This window comes from Arachis stenosperma, chromosome 4, assembly GCF_014773155.1.
Source record: "Arachis stenosperma cultivar V10309 chromosome 4, arast.V10309.gnm1.PFL2, whole genome shotgun sequence".
Taxonomy (NCBI): Eukaryota; Viridiplantae; Streptophyta; class Magnoliopsida; order Fabales; family Fabaceae; genus Arachis; species Arachis stenosperma.
The window spans coordinates 117,000,691-117,020,667 of record NC_080380.1 but is presented as its reverse complement, the minus strand read 5'-3'; the positions used below and the strand labels follow the sequence as shown (position 1 = coordinate 117,020,667).

General features: G+C 40.3%; 1 non-coding gene across 1 annotated transcript; it reads right to left on the bottom strand.

The window, feature by feature from the left end:
- Positions 1-338: 338 nt before the first annotated feature.
- Positions 339-446, bottom strand: LOC130978868 (small nucleolar RNA R71). Its single transcript, XR_009086477.1, has one exon. It is a non-coding gene; the product is annotated as a small nucleolar RNA R71 (small nucleolar RNA).
- Positions 447-19,977: the final 19,531 nt, after the last annotated feature.

Here is a 19,977-nt window from a genome sequence, read left to right as displayed (position 1 = left end):
AAGGAGCTCCTGATTTTACACTGCAACCGTTTCAAGCGCATCATCCAGCGGTAGCTACGGATTTTGAAATAAAGACCGCACTGCTAAATTTGATGCCAAAGTTTCATGGCCTACCTGCTCAAGAGCCTATGAAGCATTTGAGAGATTTCCAGGCAGCCTGTTCTACTGTCAGGCGTGATGGCGCTGATGAAACTTCAATTCTGCTGAAAGCTTTTCCGTTCTCTCTTGAGGGAAAAGCAAGAGAGTGGTACTACACTCAACCTCTAGCAAATGTATCCAACTGGGATACACTCAGAAAGGAGTTCCTGGAGAAATTCTTCCCATCTGAAGTTACTGATAAACTGAGGAAGGATATCTCTACAATTGTTCAGGATGACAATGAAACTCTCTTTGAATACTGGGAGCGCTTCAATAATCTTCTGGAAGCATGCCCCCACCACATGATTGACAAGATCGTGCTACTCAGCTATGTCACACAAGGTATGAGGCCCCAAGATAAGACCACATTGGAAAGTGCCAGCAATGGGTCTATGAAGAAGTACAAGACCACTGATGAAGCTTGGCAATTGATCAGTGATTTAGCTGAATCTACTCGAAACCATAGACAGAAGCAAGGCCGTTCAAGGGCCGTTGCAGAAGTATCTTCTGGCATAGAAACTGCTACTCTAAATCGAAACATCTGTGAAATGACCAACCTGCTTAAGAAAATGCAGTTAAATCAACAAGCTCAGCAAACTCAACCGCAGCAAAACCAACAACTAGTCCCACAAAGAATTTGCGGAATTTGTGCTGATTACAGCCATTACACTGATGAATGCCCGCAGCTCCAACAAGAAGACAACATGGTGGCATCCACTCACAACTTCTATGACCGCCCCAACCAAGGGTACAATCAAAGTGGAAATAATAACCATGGATGGTAGGACAATTTAAACCAGAATTGGAGGGACAACAATAATATGGGAGGCAGAGATAATCAGGAAAATCAGAGGTGGAATAATTACAATAACAGGCAGCAAAATCAACCTTATCGAGCACCTCACATGAGGCAAAACCAAGGACCACCGAACAATCAGCAGCAAACCCCCCAAATTACTCATTCTTCTGTATCTTCTAATGAAGAATTATTACAAGCTTTTGAGAAAAGATAACTGGCCATGGAAAATACCATTGTGAACAGTATTAATGCCAGTCTGAATGGTTTCACCTCTACTCTGCAAGCTTTTATGACACAACTTGGTTCAGCACAAAATTCCAATAACCAACCTTCAAGCACCACTAGAATCCCCTCTCAACCATTACCCAATCCAAAGGGAGGCATTAATGCCATCACCCTGAGGTCCGGAACCACACTGCAGGAGAGGAATCAGGAGGAACCAAGCTCACCAGAATACGCCTCAGCTGAAGAAGTGGTAGAAATCGAAGATGTTGGAGAGGAAGAGGATATACAGGGTATAGCTGAAGAAGAGATAGCTCCACCACAGGAAGAAGCACAAAAAGGTGCAGGCACCACAAAAAACACTACTCCCATTCCATTTTCACAACTTGCAAGGAAGCCTAGGAAGCAGCTGGAACCTGATCCTAAAATGGTAGAAATATTCAAAAAGGTTGAGGTAACTATTCCCCTTTTTGATGTTATTCAGCAAGTACCTAAATATGCAAAGTTTCTAAAAGACTTATGTATCCATAAAGATAAAATTAATGAATTAGAAACTATTCCTTTAGGTAGTTCTATATCTGCTTTAATGGGAGGATTACCTGAGAAATGTAGTGATCCAGGTCCTTGCATAGTTAGTTGTACTATTGGTGGTGTAGTAATTTATGATTGCATGTGTGATTTAGGAGCATGTGTCAGTATAATGCCTTTGTCTATATATGATGTTTTAAGGCTCCCTCCCTTAAAAAGGACGGCAGCTCGTTTTGTGTTAGCAGATAAAAGCATTATTACAGTTGCTGGAGTTGCTGAAGATGTTTTGGTGAACATTAAAGGGCTCACATTTCCCACTGATTTTTATATCTTGGAGATGCCCCATAATGACTCAGATAAGCCATCATCAATCCTATTTGGAAGACCATTCCTGAAGACATCAAAATTCAAATTGGATGCTTTTTTAGGGACATACTCCTTTGAAATAGATGGCCGCATAGTAATCTTCAATCTGAATGGAGTCATTGACAACCCCCCAGAAGATCGTTCTATCTTCCAGTGTGATGTCATAGACGAAAGTGTGGCTGAAGTTCAAAAGGAAGAGTTTGAAGAGAGGCATACTGGACAAGGTCCAAGTGTGGGGATCCTCTTAACTGACAATGAGGACACTTCACCATTTTCACAAGCCCCAAATAACCCAGAGCCTGTCCACGATCAAAAGTTAGAATTGAAACCTCTCCCTCCACATCTTAAATATGCTTACCTTGAGGATGAGCAGAAGTTTCCGGTTATTATTGCAAAAGAACTGACTTCTCAACAAGAAAAACAGCTACTTGATGTGTTGAGGAAGCATAAGAAGGCAATAGGGTGGAGTTTGGCAAACATAGTGGGAATCAACCCCAAATATGCGAGCACAGAATATTTTTAGAAGAGGGAGCAAGACCTGTCCGTCAACCACAAAGAAGACTGAATCCTACCATCTTGGAAGTTGTCAAAAAGGAAGTGACCAGACTATTGGAGGCCGGTATCATATATCCCATTTCAGACAGTGAATGGGTGAGCCCAGTGCAAGTGGTGCCCAAGAAGTTCGGAGTCACTACAGTGAAAAATGAGCATGGAGAGCTCATAGCAACTAGAGTTCAGAATGCTTGGAGAGTCTGCATTGATTACAGGCGTCTCAACCAAGCTACTCGTAAGGATCACTATCCACTTCCATTCATTGATCAAATGCTGGATCGCCTGTCAGGTAAATCGCATTATTGCTTTTTAGATGGTTATACAGGTTATTTCCAGATTCATATAGCTCCTGAGGATCAGGAAAAGACTACTCTTACATGTCCTTTTGGGACCTATGCTTATAAGAGAATGCCCTTTGGCTTGTGCAATGCACCAGCTACTTTCCAAAGGTGCATGATGAGTCTTTTCTCTGATCTTATTGAGGACTGTATGGAAGTTTTTATGGACGATTTTAGCGTTTATGGTGACTCTTTTAACCTTTGTTTAGATGGATTATCTAGAGTATTAGATAGATGTATTAATACAAACCTTGTATTGAATTTCGAAAAATGCCACTTTATGGTAAAGCAAGGGATTGTATTAGGACATGTGGTATCTAATAATGGCATTTCTGTAGACCCAGCAAAGGTGAATGTTATTTCTAGTCTATCTTACCCCTCTTCTGTGAGGGAAGTCCGTTCGTTCCTTGGCCATGCAGGTTTCTACAGGAGATTTATTAAGGATTTTAGTAAGGTGGCACTTCCCTTATCCAGATTACTACAAAAGGATATTGAGTTTGAGTTCAGTGAGGAGTGCAAACAAGCATTTGATAAGCTAAAGACTGCTCTAACTCAAGCTCCAATTGTGAGAGGACCCGATTGGAACCAGCCATTTGAAATCATGTGTGATGCTTCCAACCATGCAGTGGGAGCAGCGCTGGCTCAGCGTGAAGGTAAGAACCCTTTTGTTATTGCCTATGCGTCTAAGACTTTAGACACTGCCCAGTCCAATTATACTACTACTGAGAAAGAACTACTTGCTATTATTTTTGCTCTGGATAAATTCCGGGCTTATTTACTTGGTACTAGAGTAGTAGTGTATTCGGACCATGCAGCTCTAAAGTATCTATTGGCTAAAAAGGAATCCAAACCAAGACTTATACGTTGGATACTGCTGTTACAAGAATTTGATTTAGAAATCAAGGATAGGAGTGGTAATCAAAATTTAGTTGCAGACCACTTGAGTCGCCTTGAATATATTAAGGATGATTCTACTCCTATAGATGATAATTTTCCTTTTGACAACCTGCAAGCAGTATCTAAGGTAGTCCCTTGGTATGCACCTGTTGCTAATTATTTAGTTAGCCGCACATTTCCTCCACATTTTTCTAAACATCAAAGAGACAAGCTGAAAAGCGAGTCTAAATATTATATATGGGATGACCCATATTTATGGAGATGTGGCACTGACCAGATAATTAGACGTTGTGTACCTCAATCAGAATTCCAGTCCATTTTAGAGGCCTGTGACTTATCTGAAAGTGGAGGACATTTTGGCCCTCAACGAACAGCTAGAAAGATCCTAAACTGTGGATTCTGGTGGCCTACTCTTTTTAGAGATGCTGCTGAGTTTTGTAAATCTTGTCACCCATGCCAGAAATTTGGTAACATATCCAAGAGGGATGAGATGCCTCAACAATATATGCTCTTCTGTGAAATTTTTTATGTTTGGGGCATTGACTTCATGGGTCCATTTCCAAATTCTAGTGGATATTTTTATATATTGTTAGCTGTAGATTATGTTTCCAAATGGGTGGAAGCAATTCCTACCCGCACTGATGATGCTAACACTGTTGTTTCCTTTGTGAGAAACCATATTATATGCCGCTTTGGATCACCACGAGCGATCGTGAGCGATTAAGGCACCCATTTTTGTAACAGGAGACTAACAGGATTGATGAAGAAGCATGGGATAATCCATAAAGTTGCAACAGCTTACCATCCCCAAACTAATGGGCAAGCCGAGGTGTCAAACAGAGAAATTAAACGTATCTTACAAAAGATAGTAAAGCCTCACAGAAAAGACTGGAGCACCAGACTACAAGATGCACTGTGGGCATATAGAACAGCATACAAGACACCCATTGGGATGAGTCTCTTCCGCTTAGTTTATGGAAAAACTTGTCATCTCCCAGTTGAAATCGAATACAGAGCCTTCTGGGCAGTTAAAGAGTGCAACATGGGGATTGAGGATGCTGGAGCTGAAAGAAAGTTACAACTGCAGGAACTGGAGAACCTTCGCCTAGAAGCTTATGAGAACTCCAGAATATACAAGGAAAAGATGAAAGCTGTGCATGATCAAAACATCAAGAAGAGAGAGTTCCAACCTGGAGATTTTGTTCTCCTTTACAAATCTCGACTGAGGCTCATGCCCGGTAAGTTGAGATCAAAATGGGAAGGTCCATACAGAATAGAGAAGGCTGAACCGTACGGAGTTTATCACCTAAGCCATCCTTCCAGTTCTGAACTTATTAAGGTTAATGGACACCGCCTGAAGCTATACCATGGTGAGAAGGTGCAGAAGAGCAAGGAGCTTGAGATCTTTCGCCTGGAAGATCCCTACATAGCAACAGATTGAGCTAGTGGAGCGTCCAACTTACGGACGTTAAAGCAAAGTGCTTGGTGGGAGACAACCCACCGCGGTATGATCGTTCTTTTCTTCACTTTTAGTTTTCCTTCTTTAAATAGCTCTTCTCTTTATTAATGCTTTCGTGTTATTTCAATTACATGTCTTTATCTTTCTTAAAAAAAATATTTTTTGCCGCGCGACGCGATCGCACAAGCGACGCGTCCGCGTGGCAGGGGGACTGAAGAAAAATAAAATGAACAGAAAGTTACGCAGGAGCAGCGCTGGAATCGTGCCAAAGGCACAATTTACTCCACGCGGCCGCGTCGCTTGGAAATCATGGCCTCCCACGCGACTGCGTGCTCCACGCGGCCGCATTTTCGACGTAAAAGGGTGCACAATGCTATATTGTGCGAGAGTGGTGCTGGATTGGTGCTGGAAGTACAATCCTTGTCACGCGACCGCGTCGCCGACGCGGCCGCATCACATACTTTCTGATGCACAGTCACGCGATTGCTTGACCCACGCGATCGCGTCACCTTAATTTGGCAATTGAATTATATTGAACAAAGAGTTGTGCTGGAGCGAGGCTGCACTCGCGCCAGCAGCACAACGTAGGTCACGCGACCACGTGACTGACGCGATTGCATCCCCCTTCCTGGCGCGCATCTACGCGAACGCGTGCCGTCCGCGGCCGCGTCGTATGCGCCGTACAGCTCAACCCAGTAAGCCACATTATCTTATCTTTTTCTCCTCCAAACCCTACTTTTTTCTTTTCCCCCCTTCTTCTTTCTTTCTCCCTTTCCCCTTCTACCTCACCTTTCATTCTCTTTCTCTCTCACCACCATTAACAAGGTTTTACCTTTTTCTTCCTTTTTCTCTTTTCTATCATTCTTATTATTATATATATATATATATATATATATATATATATATTTCTTTTCTTTTTCTTTTCAAATCTTTATTTTTCTTTCTTCTTCTTTTTCCTTTTACATGGTGTTAGAAACCTTTTGAGTCATCATTCCTCATTATATGCTTGTGGATTATTGCAAATTGTTTGACAATTATTTTTCTCTTATTTAAGGGATTGCATGCATGTTCAATTTCACACTTTTTATATGTTGTTTACCATGCATGCCATGTGTTTGTGAAAAAGCCCATATAGCACCATGCACTTTTCTACATTACTTTACTCTACTCTGCAATGCTTGCTTTTCACAAATTCCCTTTCATATTTTATTAATTCAATTTAATTGTCAATACAAACGTGATAGTTGGTTTGTTACAAATGGTAACCTAACTTGGACATTGAATGTTTGATATATGCTACTCATGCCCTTGCCTACATGCCAATAAACCTCTTGCATTCCATTGTCCTCCATGCACTTGCTATATTTCCTTTGATGAGCTTTTCACATGTAATTCGGACCATGTGTTCATGCCATTTATCTTTATTGTGTATTGACTATCACTTACAATACCCTCTTCCTTGCTCTATCTCTTTGAATTCAATTTCCTTTCTCTTCCCTTCTTTCAGGATGGCCACCAAGAAAGGAAAAGAGAAAGCTACTTCCAAACCACCAGCAAGAAGAGGAACTAAAAGAGCATTAGTGGCAGAGCCTTCTTCAACCGCAGTCAAGCCCTCAACAAAAAGAATTAAGAGGATAATAAAGGTTGACGACAAAGAGAAACCCTTTCCAGCAAAGGACACTGCGCGATTTCCCAATCGCTACTGTGAGCAGATGTTCCCTATCCTAGCAAAAAGGAACTATAACAATGAATACCTTCTCATCCTCCCGCCCAATATTGCCACCTTTGTTGAGCCACAAATTGAGCGAAGACAATGGGGTTTTCTGCGGAGACAGCCAAGGCAGGTCAATCTTTCTTGGGTAGTTGAGTTCTACTCCAACTTTTACATACCAACCCTGCAGTCTATTTATGTCCGGCAGAAGCAAGTCCCCATTACAGAAGAGGCCATTCAGCAAGTTCTGAGTCTTCCCCCTATTCCAGCAGGAATGGACGTTTTTCAAGAAGCCACCCTTCAGCGCCAGCGATACCAATTTGACTAGGACTCCGTTCTCAGAGTCATTGCTTTACCTGGCAGCCGTTGGATCTACGGATACTACCGCAACCGCCCTAAGGGAATCTTGGCTTCCGCACTTACTTTGGAGGCTCGCGTATGGGCACAGATCATGTCCTATTACGTCTTCCCGAGCACTCATGAGTCCTCCTTCACTGCGGACATGGCTGTTCTACTATGGTGCATCCTTACAGACCAACCTCTGGATCTTTCAAGACACATCCGGCATGCTATGGAGCATGTACAAATCGCGGGCAACTTACCTTTCCCCGTCTTGGTCTCAACTCTTGTCTCAGCAGCTGGAGTCTCCTGCAGAGCTGGGGACACCAAAGCCATGCTTCCACGGGATGATCAATATGTCCCTAACGGGAAATACCTCAGACTTTCAGCAGCCACTACAAGCCAGCCTCCTGAGCCGGTTGAAGATATTCCTTCTTCAACACCACAAGCATCTACCACTGAGAAATTGCTCCAGCAGATACTTGAAAAGTTGGATCGGCATGAACAGAAAACAAAGATGAGAGAGCGCCGTAACGAGCGCCGATTCAAACACCTCAAGGAGCTACTCAAGGGATGCTACAGAGACTCATACACCCCGGACTCCACTTCTTTTACCAGCACCGGGAGCCATGATGATCCCGACTGTGGAGATACTGCTACCAGCCCACCCCTGTTCCTGACAGACGGCACCGAGGCCGTGCAAAGCCTTAAGTGTAGGGAGGTCGGTCAGTACCTGACTCCCAGAGGTAAATTCTCTTCTCTGACACCAATAATTAGGATATTTTAGTTAGATTTTTCTTTCTTTTATAGAATAGAATAAATTGCATAGGTTAGGATAGTTGCATGCATGTTCTACTTGATTGAAAAGACAATAAGTTTCTTTTAAAAATCTATCTTTGGAACAAAATTTCACTAATTTTTCAAAATTTTCATGATAAATCTGCTTGAGTTGTATTTGGAACATGATGTTTGAGCTAAAGAACACACAACCTGTGAAAGATTTGAGCCTTTATGTATGGTTACATTATTTAACCATAATTATTTTATTCTTGTGTGTTTACTTCTCTATGATTGTAATCTATATTTTGTTTTATCTTATATGTCCAATATTTATTATATTTACATGCTTGCACATAATTGAGGCCATTATTTGTTTAAACTCACTTATCCAAATCAAGCCTACCCTTTTCAATTACCCTTGTTAACCACTTTGAGCTTTTAAAACCCCATTTGTTCTATATTGTACCACATTACTAACCTTAAGCTGAAAAATAATTGCATATCCCAAATTAAATCTTTGGTTAGCTTAAGATAGAATTATGTGTGCTAGTTAAGTATGGGAAATTATGGGAACAAAAGTTGTTAAGGGAATGAGTCATGAACCCGCTCATGTGAAAATATAAGAATGAAAAATCTATGTGCATTGATAAGCTTTATTTATATATATATATATCAAAAAATCAATCAATAAATAAGGGGACAAAATTACCCAAATACTAAATTCAGAATTCAAAGATCAATGCACATATGATAGAATTAAAATACAAGGTTGAAACATGAGTATGGGTTGAAAAAGGGAATTATGGGTAGCTAGGCATGAATTTAAAAGTATATAGAATATATGTATATTAGGTGAGAGCTTAGGTTAATTAAAGATTCAATTTATAAAGCTCACTTAGCCATACATATATCCTTACCTGCACCTTGGCCCCATTACAACTCTGAAAAGACCTCATGATGTTTGCATTGGTAAATTAACTGTTGTTGATTGGTTAGGAGAAAAACAAAAGTTAGAAAGCATGACTAGAGAAGAATAGAGTGATTACCCTATACACTAGAGATTAGAGCATACATACTTTATCAGTGAGGGTTCAATGCTTGAATTTTCATGTTTCCGGCCTTCATAAGCTATCTTCTTGCACTTTTATCAGTTTTATTACATGATGATAGAATTAGTGGAATTTGATTTGTAATTGTTTTGAAGGGCTTATTTACTTTTGATCAAGTGGATAATAATCATATAGTTGTATTTATTTATATATGTAGGATTGCATTGCATTTCATGAGTTTCTGCATGTTCATACTTATTTCCTTGTCTCCTTCAATTTAGCATGAGGACATGCTAATGTTTAAGTGTGGGGAGGTTGATAAACCACTAATTTATAGTTTATATTGTGTTTAATTGTGTGGTTTTGTCGTGATCCTTACCTACTTATTCATCAATTTAGCATGCATTTAGATTTCCTTCCTGAATTTATTACATGTTTGAAAATTGCTTCCTAGAGACTTTAATTATTTAATTTCAATTCTCCTTTATTCCATTCGATGCCATAATCTGTGTGTCGAGTGTTTCAGGCTTCATAGGGCATGAATGAGACGGAGATTGGAGAGGAAGCTAGCAAAAATGGAAGGAACACAAGAATTTGAGGAGATAACCAGCGAAAAGTGACGCGGTTGCATGGCTCATGCGACCGCGCGAAGGAGCGCAAATCGCAGTGACGCGGCCGCATGGCTTGCGCGGCCGCGCGGATTGAAAAGCACAAGCAACACGGTAGCGTGGACGACGCGAACGCGTGAAGAGAAAAAGCGCCAGCGACGCGTCCGCATGGACGACGCGATCGCGTGACATGTGCGATCTGTATAAACTGCAGAATCTGAAACCAGCGACTTTGGCCCAGTTTTCGGCCCGGAACAACAGACTAGAGTCAGAGAATATGCAGAAACAAGAGACATTTTTCATTGAGTAGTTTTAGAGCTAGTTTTTCACTCTCTTAGGTTTTTCTCTCTAGTTTTTAGAATTCTAATTTTCAATTGATCTTAGCATTGGAACATTGAGAAGAGTTATTTCCTCATCAAGACTTCATCATTCTAGTTTGTTCTCTTCACTTGGTTTTATTCTTCCATGTTCTTTGTTATGTTCAATTTTGTCATTCAGATATTTTTATGATTAATTAATGCAAGGATTATTTCTTTCCAAGTTAATTTCCATTTCAATAATCATGTCTTCTTTTAATTCCCTTTCATGTGCCATGGATTCTTTAATTACAATGCGTGAGTAGTTTCATTACTTGATGGGGAGTTGATTAAAAGGAACTCTTGAGTTGGAAGGATTGAAAGAAAAATTTGTAATTGGGTTAAATGTTGGATTGCTATCCTGTCACCGACGCCAATCCCTTTAAACTAAGTGCGTTGCAACTTGTGAACAGATCTGGCATTTCCACTTGTTTGACTTTCTCTTACCTAGTAAGGGATAACCAAACAGAACAACTATTAATTATAAATTAATCTTACAATCACACCATCAATGATAGAGATTCTAACCAATCAATTCCCAGTCAAGGCCTTTTATTTTTATTATTTAAATTCCCTCAAATTAAATCCCAATTTACTTAGCTCAACTCTTTTTGGAATATCTGATTAATAAAACAGCACACTTTTCTGCAACTCGTTGGGAGACGACCTGGGACTTAAACTCCCAGTAATTTTAATTTAAACTTTCTGTGACACATTTCTAAATTGATAGAAAGATTCTCGGTGAGTTAAGAACTATACTTGCAACGTAACTATTTTAATAAATTTTTAATTCACCAGCTTCTGCATCTCCATCACATGTCCCCAAGCAACTGAAAATCAAATAAGATAAAGAGAAGAGAATATGCAATGAATTCAAAAAACATCTATGAAGATCAGTATTAATTAGATGAGCGGGGCTTTTAGCTTTTTGCCTCTGAATAGTTTTGGCATCTCACTCTATCCTTTGAAATTCAGAATGATTGGCTTCTATAGGAACTCCGAATCCAGATAATGTCATTGATTCTCCTAGTTAAGTATGATGATTCTTGAACACAGCTACTTTATGAGTCTTGGCCGTGGCCCAAAGCACTCTGTCTTCCAGTATTACCACCGGATACATACATGCCACAGACACATAATTGGGTGAACCTTTTCAGATTATGACTCAGCTTTGCTAGAGTCCCCAATTATAGGTGTCTAGGGTTCTTAAGCACACTCTTTTTGCCTTGGATCACAACTTTATTATTTTATTTTTCTTCTTTTTCTTTTTCTTTTTCTTTTTCTTTTTTTTTAAATATTCACTGCTTTTTCTTGCTTCAAGAATCATTTTTATGATTTTTCAGATCCTCAGTGACATGTCTCCTTTTTCATCATTCTTTCAAGAGCCAACCATTCATGAACAACAAATTCAAAAGACATATGCACTGTTTAAGCATACATTCAGAAAACAAAAGTATTGCCACCACATCAAACTAATTAATCTGTTATAAAATTCAAAATTCATGCAATTCTTCTCTTTTTCAATTAAGAATATTTTTCATTTAAGAAAGGTGATGGATTCATAGGACATTCATAACTTTAAGGCATAGACACTAAGACACTAACGATCATAAGACACAAACATAGATAAACATAAGCATAAATTTTTGAAAAACAGGAAAATAAGGAACAAGGAGATTAAAGAACGGGTCCACCTTAGTGATGGCGGCTTGTTCTTCCTCTTGAAGATCTTATGGAGTGCTTGAGCTCCTCAATGTCTCTTCCTTGCCTTTGTTGCTCCTCTCTCATGATTCTTTGATCTTATCTAATTTCATGGAGGAGGATGGAATGTTCTTGGTGCTCCACCCATAGTTGTCCCATGTTGGAACTCAATTCTCCTAGGGAGGTGTTGATTTGCTCCCAATAGTTTTGTGGAGGAAAGTGCATCCCTTGAGGTATCTCAGGGATTTCATGATGAGTGGGATCTCTTGTTTGCTCCATCCTTTTCTTAGTGATGGGCTTGTCCTCATCAATGGGGATGTCTCCCTCTATGTCAACTCCAACTGAATAACAGAGGTGACAAATGAGATGAGGAAAGGCTAACCTTGCCAAGGTAGAGGACTTGTCCGCCACCTTATAAAGTTCTTGGGCTATAACCTCATGAACTTCTACTTCTTCTCCAATCATAATGCTATGGATTATGATGGCCTGGTCTAGAGTAACTTCAGACCGGTTGCTAGTGGGAATGATTGAGCGTTGGATAAACTCCAACCATCCCCTCCCCACGGGCTTGAGGTCATGCCTTCTCAGTTGAACCGGCTTCCCTCTTGAATCTCTCTTCCATTGGGCGCCCTCTTCACATATGTCTATGAGGACTTGGTCCAACCTTTGATCAAAGTTGACCCTTCTAGTGTAAGGGTGTTCATCTCCTTGCATCATGGGCAAGTTGAATGCCAACCTTACATTTTCCGGACTAAAATCTAAGTATTTCCCCCGAACCATTGTAAGCCAATTCTTTGGGTCCGGGTTCACACTTTGATCATGGTTCTTGGTGATCCATGCGTTGGCATAGAACTCTTGAACCATTAAAATTCCGACTTGTTGAATGGGGTTGGTAAGAACTTCCCAACCTCTTCTTCGAATCTCATGTCAGATCTCCGGATATTCACTCTTTTTGAGTTTGAAAGGGACCTCAGGGATCACCTTCTTCAAGGCCACAACTTCATAGAAGTGGTCTTGATGCACCCTTAAGATGAATCTCTCCATCTCCCACAACTTGCCTTCCCTTTCCTCTTTCTAGAGGTTTCTCCGGCCTTGGATGCCATAAATGGTTATGGAAAAACAAAAAGCAATGCTATTACCACACCAAACTTAAAAGGTTTGCTCGTCCTCGAGCAAAAGACGAAAGAAGAGAGTAGAAGAAGAAGAAATAGAGGATATGGAGATGGCTTTGTGGTTCGGCCAAAGGGGGAGAAGTAGTGTTTAGGGTGTGTGAAAATGACGGAGTGAAGATGGGTTTATATAGGGGTGGAGAGAGGGGTAGGGTTCGGTTATGAATGGGTGGGTTTCGGAAGGAAAATGGTTTGAATTTGAATGGTGAGGTAGGTGAGGTTTTATGAAGGATGGATGTGAGTGGTGAAGAGAATAGTGGGATTTGATAGGTGAGGGGTTTTTTTGGGGAAGAGGTGTTGAGGTGATTGGTGAATGGGTGAAGAAGGAGAGAGAGGGTGGTGGGGTAGGTGGGGATCCTATGGGGTCCACAGATCATGAGGTGTCAAGGAGAAGTCATCCCTGCACCAAATGGCGAGCAAAAATGCTCTCTATGCCAATTCTGGCGTTAAATGCCGGGCTGGTGCCCATTTCTGGCGTTTAACGCCAACTTCTTGCCCTTTCTTGGCGTTTAACGCTAGTCTGGTGCCCCTTTCTGGCGTTAAACGCCCAGAATAGTGCCAAACTAGGCGTTAAACGCCCATTTGCTACCCTTACTGGCGTTTAAACGCCAGCAAGGTCTTCCTCCAGGGTGTGCTATTTTTCTTTCTGTTTTTCATTCTGTTTTTGCTTTTTCAACTGATTTTGTGACTTCTCATGATCATCAACCTACAGAAAACATAAAATAACAAAGGAAAATAGATAAAATATAACATTGGGTTGCCTCCCAACAAGCGCTTCTTTAATGTCAGTAGCTTGACAGTGGGCTCTCATGGAGCCTCACAGATACTCAGAGCAATGTTAGAACCTCCCAACACAAAACTTAGAGTTTGAATGTGGGGGTTCAACACCAAACTTAGAATTTGGTTGTGGCCTCCCAACACCAAACTTAGAGTTTGACTGTGGGGGCTCTGTTTGACTCTGTTTTGAGAGAAGCTCTTCATGCTTCCTCTCCATGGTGACAGAGGGATATCCTTGAGCCTTAAACACAAAAGATTCTTCATTCACTTGAATGATCAATTCTCCTCTGTCAACATCAATCACAGCCTTTGCTGTGGCTAGGAAGGGTCTGCCAAGGATGATGGACTCATCCATGCACTTCCCAGTCTCTAGGACTATAGAATCAGCAGGGATGTAATGGTCTTCAATCTTTACCAGAACATCCTCTACAAGCCCATAAGCTTGTTTTCTTGAATTATCTGCCATCTCTAGTGAGATTCTTGCAGCTTGTACCTCAAAGATCCCTAGCTTCTCCATTACAGAGAGAGACATGAGGTTTACACTTGACCCTAAGTCACACAGAGCCTTCTGAAAGGTCATGGTGCCTATGGTACAAGGTATTGAAAACTTCCCAGGGTCTTGTCTCTTTTGAGGTAATTTCTGCCTAGACAAGTCATCCAGTTCTTTGGTGAGCAAAGGAGGTTCGTTCTCCCAAGTCTCATTACCAAATAACTTGTCATTTAGCTTCATGATTGCTCCAAGGTATTTAGCAACTTGCTCTTCAGTGACATATTCATCCTCTTCAGAGGAAGAATACTTATCAGAGCCCATGAATGGCATAAGTAAATCCAATGGAATCTCTATGGTCTCAATGTGAGCCTCAGATTCCCATGGTTCCTCATTAGGGAACTCATTGGAGGCCAGTGGACGTCCATTGAGGTCTTCCTCAATGGCGTTCACTGCCTCTCCCTCCTCTCCTAGTTCGGCCATGTGGGTCATGTTAATGGCCTTGCATTCTCCTTTAGGATTCTCTTCTGTATTGCTTGGAAGAGTACTAGGAGGGAGTTCAGTAATTTTCTTGCTCAGTTGTCCCACTTGTGCCTCCAAGTTTCTGATGGAGGACCTTGTTTCAGTAATGAAACTTTGAGTGGTTTTGATTAGATCAGAGACCATGGTTGCTAAGTCAGAGTGGCTCTGCTTAGAATTCTCTGTCTGTTGCTGAGAAGATGATGGAAAAGGCTTGCCATTGCTAAACCTGTTTCTTCCACCATTATTGTTGTTGAAACCTTGTTGAGGTCTCTGTTGATCCTTCCATGAGAGATTTGGATGATTTCTCCATGAAGAATTATAGGTGTTTCCATAGGGTTCTCCCATGTAATTCACCTCTTCCATTGAAGGATTCTCAGGATCATAAGCTTCTTCTTCAGATGAAGCGTCCTTAGTACTGCCTGGTGCAGCTTGCATTCCAGACAGACTTTGAGAAATCAAATTGACTTGCTGAGTCAATATCTTGTTCTGAGCCAATATGGCTTTCAGAGTATCAATCTCAAAAACTCCTTTCTTCTGATTTGTCCCATTGTTCACAGGATTCCTTTCAGAAGTGTACATGAATTGGTTATTTGCAACCATTTCAATTAGTTCTTGAGCTTCTGTAGGCGTCTTCTTCAGATAAAGAGATCCTCCAGCAGAGCTATCCAAAGACATCTTGGACAGTTCAGACAGACCATCATAGAAAATACCTATGATGCTCCATTCAGAAAGCATATCAGAGGGACACTTTCTGATCAATTGTTTGTATCTTTCCCAAGCTTCATAGAGGGATTTTTCTTCCTTCTGTTTGAAGGTTTGGACTTCCACTCTAAGCTTACTCAATTTTTGAGGTGGAAAGAACTTTGCCAAGAAGGCATTGACTAGCTTTTCCCAAGAGTTCAGGCTTTCTTTAGGTTGTGAGTCCAACCATATCCTAGCTCTGTCTCTTACAGCAAAAGGAAATAGCATAAGTCTGTAGACCTCAGGGTCAACCCCATTAGTCTTGACAGTGTCACAGATTTGCAAGAATTCAGCTAAAAATTGATGAGGATCTTCCAATGGAAGTCCATGGAACTTGCAATTTTGTTGCATTAGAGAAACTAATTGAGGCTTAAGCTCAAAGTTGTTAGCTCCAATGGCAGGGATAGAGATGCTTCTCCCATAGAAGTCGGGAGTAGGTGCAGTAAATTCACCCAGCACCTTCCTTGCATTGTTGGCATTGTTGTTGTTTTCGGCGGCCATGGGTTCTTCTTCTTTGAAGATTTCTGTTAGGTCCTCTACAGAGAATTGTGCCTTAGCTTCTCTTAGCTTTCGCTTCAAGGTCCTTTCAGGTTCAGGGTCAACCTCAACAAGAATGCTTTTGTCTTTGCTCCTGCTCATATGAAAGAGAAGAGAACAAGAAAATATGGAATCCTCTATGTCACAGTATAGAGATTCCTTGAGGTGTCAGAGAAAAAGAAAAATAGAAGGAAGGAGTAGAGAATTCAAACTTATCAAGAAAGATGGAGTTCGAATTGTGCATTAAGGAATATTGTTAGTCCATAGAAGGATGTGGGAAGAGGGGAAGAAATTTTCGAAAATTAAGTAAAAGATTTTAAAAATATTTTGAAAAATACTAATTGATTTTCGAAAACTAAGAGTGGAAAAGAAATCAAGTGATTTTTGAAAAAAGATTTTAAAATTAGAAATAAAAAAGATATGATTGAAAACTATTTTGAAAAAGATGTGATTAAAATATATGATTTGAAAAGTTATGGTTTTAAAAAGATGTGATTGAGAAGATATGATTTGAAAAGCAATTTAAAAAGATTTGATTTTAAAAATTAATGACTTGGCTAACAAGGAAAGATATGATTCAAACATTAAACCTTTCTTAACAGAAAAGGCAACATACTTGAAATGTTGAATCAAATCATTAATTGATAGCAAGTATTTTTGAAAATGGAAAGAAATTGATTTTGAAAAATATTTGATTGAAAAGATTTGATTTGAAAAAGATTTGATTTTGAAAAATGTTGAAAACTTGAAAAAAAAATTTGAATTGAAAACAGAATCTTCCCTCTTGTGCCATCCTGGCGTTAAACGCCCAAAGCACTACCCTTTTGGGCGTTAAACGCCCAGCCAGGCACCCTGGCTGGCGTTTAAACGCCAGTTTGCCTTCCTCACTGGGCGTTTTGAACGCCCAATTTTTTCTGTGTAATTCCTCTGCTGTATGTTCTGAATCTTCAATTCTCTGTATTATTGACTTGAAAAGACACAAATTAAAAATATTTTTGGATTTTTAATGATGAGGTATAATCAAAATGCAACTAGAATCAAATAACAATGCATGCAAGACACCAAACACAGCAGTTTGTATACTACTGACACTAACAAAATGAGAATGTATATGACAAAATACTCAAGTCAAGAGAATTTAAAGATCAGAGCAATGAAATCATCAAGAACATCTTGAAGATTAATGAAGACACATGCATGAATTCGAAAAATGCAAGAAGAACAGAAACATACAATTGACACCTAACTTAAAATGAGACACTAGACTCAATAAGAAACATAAAATATTTTTAGTTTTTTATGATTTTGTAATTTTTTTGGATTTTTCGAAAATTAAGTGGAACATAAAATAAAGATATCAAAATTTTTAATGAGAATTCCAGGAATCATGCAATGTTAGTCTAAAGCTTTAGTCTAAAGAAATTAGACATGGCTAGCCAAGCTTCAGCAGGACATTACATTCAAGAGCTAAATTGATGAGAATCAATCAGCTTTGGTGATGATAAGAACATCACCTTGAAACACTAGAATTCATTCTTAAGAACTCTGAAGAAAAATACCTAATCTAAGAAACAAGATGAACCGCCAGTTGTCCAAACTCAACAATCCCCGGCAACGGCGCCAAAAACTTGGTGCACGAAATTGTGATCATCAATGGCGCCATCAACATGGTACGCTCAATTGCAATCTCAACTCTTTATCACAACTTTGCACAACTAACCAGCAAGTGCACTGGGTCGTCCAAGTAATAAACCTTACACAAGTAAGGGTCGATCCCACGGAGATTGTTGGTATGAAGCAAGCTATGGTCACCTTGTAAATCTTAGTCAGGCGGATTCAAATGGTTATGGGTGATATACGAATAAAGCATAAAACAAGGATAGAGATACTTATGTAATTCATTGGTGAGAACTTCAGACAAGCGAATGGAGATGCTTTGTCCCTTCCGTCTTTCTGCTTTCCTACTGTCTTCATCCAATCCTTCTTACTCCTTTCCATGGCAAGCTGTATGTTGGGCATCACCGTTGTCAGTGGCTACAGTCCCGTCCTCTCAGTGAAAATGTTCAACGCACCCTGTCACGGCACGGCTAATCATCTGTCGGTTCTCAATCAGGTTGGAATAGAATCCATTGATTCTTTTGCGTCTGTCACTAACGCCCAGCCTTCAGGAGTTTGAAGCTCGTCACAGTCATTCAATCATTGAATCCTACTCAGAATACCACAGACAAGGTTTAGACCTTCCGGATTCTCTTGAATGCCGCCATCAATTCTAGCTTATACCACAAAGATTCTGATTAAGGAATCCAAGAGATAAACATTCAAGCCTTGTTTGCTTGTAGAACGGGAGTGGTTGTCAGGCACGCGTTCATAGGTGAGAATGATGATGAGCGTCACATAATCATCACATTCATCATGTTCTTGGGTGCGAATGAGTATCTTAGAACAAGAAGAAGCTGAATTGAATAGAAGAACAATAGTAATTGCATTAATACTCGAGGTATAGTAGAGCTCCACACCTTAATCTATGGTGTGTAGAAACTCCACCGTTGAAAATACATAAGAACAAGGTCTAGGCATGGCCGAATGGCCAGCCTCCCAATGATCTAAGAACTAGACGTCCAAAGATGATCCTAAGATCGAAAATGATCCAAAAGATGAAAATACAATAGCAAAAGGTCCTATTTGTAGAGAACTAGTAGCCTAGGGTTTACAGAAATGAGTAAATGACATAAAAATCCACTTCTGGGCCCACTTGGTGTGTGCTTGGGCTGAGCATTGAAGCTTTCATATGTAGAGACTTTTCTTGGAGTTAAACGCCAGCTTTTGTGCCAATTTGGGCGTTTAACTCCCATTCTTGTGCCAGTTCCGGCGTTTAACGCCGGGCAGTTTTGAGCTGATTTGGAGCGCCAGTTTGGGCCATCAAATCTCGGGAAAAATATAGACTATTATACATTGCTGGAAAGCCCAGGATGTCTACTTTTCAACGCCGTTGAGAGCGCGCCAATTGGGCTTCTGTAGCTCCAGAAAATCTACTTCGAGTGCAGGGAGGTCAGAATCCAACAGCATCTACAGTCCTTTTCAGCCTCTGAATCAGATTTTTGCTCAGGTCCCTCAATTTCAGCCAGAAAATACCTGAAATCACAGAAAAACACACAAAATCATAGTAAAATCCAGAAAAGTGAATTTTAACTAAAAACTAATAAAAATATAATAAAAACTAACTAAAACATACTAAAAATAATGTCAAAAAGCGTACAAATTATCCGCTCATCACACATCTTGTTTCTCAAAGTTACTTATTTTCAACTATTTTACCTTCTCAACAAGGTTGTAAGCTTCTATAACACCATTTTAAGACTTCTGGGCCTAGTTTTGAGTATTACAACATGGGATATAACTTAAGGGTTCTAGTATATGATTTTATGATAAATTAGAAAACGGAGGCCTAGGTTTCTTGCGTGCTGAGAATGGTTTGATGTTAGGTGAAGGATGCTTGATATATGAGATAAGGAATGATGAACTTTTGATATTTGGAAACTGAGTTATGGATGGACAGTGGTTGAGATGAGTCGGGGACTCGGATTGAGATGATGGATCTCTGTATACTGGAAATGTTTTTGAAAACCACTGAAGTAATATTTTTACTGAAACTATGAGACGCTATGCGCCCGGCAGGGACGGTGGTTAATCCCGCCTGTCGAGGTAGCGGTGGCGGCGTAAGGATGGTGGTTAATCCCGCTTACGTTGAGATTGAGGTCTGAGGCAAGAGTATCCCGCTCGCATCCCTTCGGATCCATAGAGCGTGTAGGCGCCGGTACCTGGACAGTGATCCGAGCACTATATCTCGGGGGTTCCCATATGAAAAATCCGAAGGGCAACATTTCCATGGAGATGTGTTGGG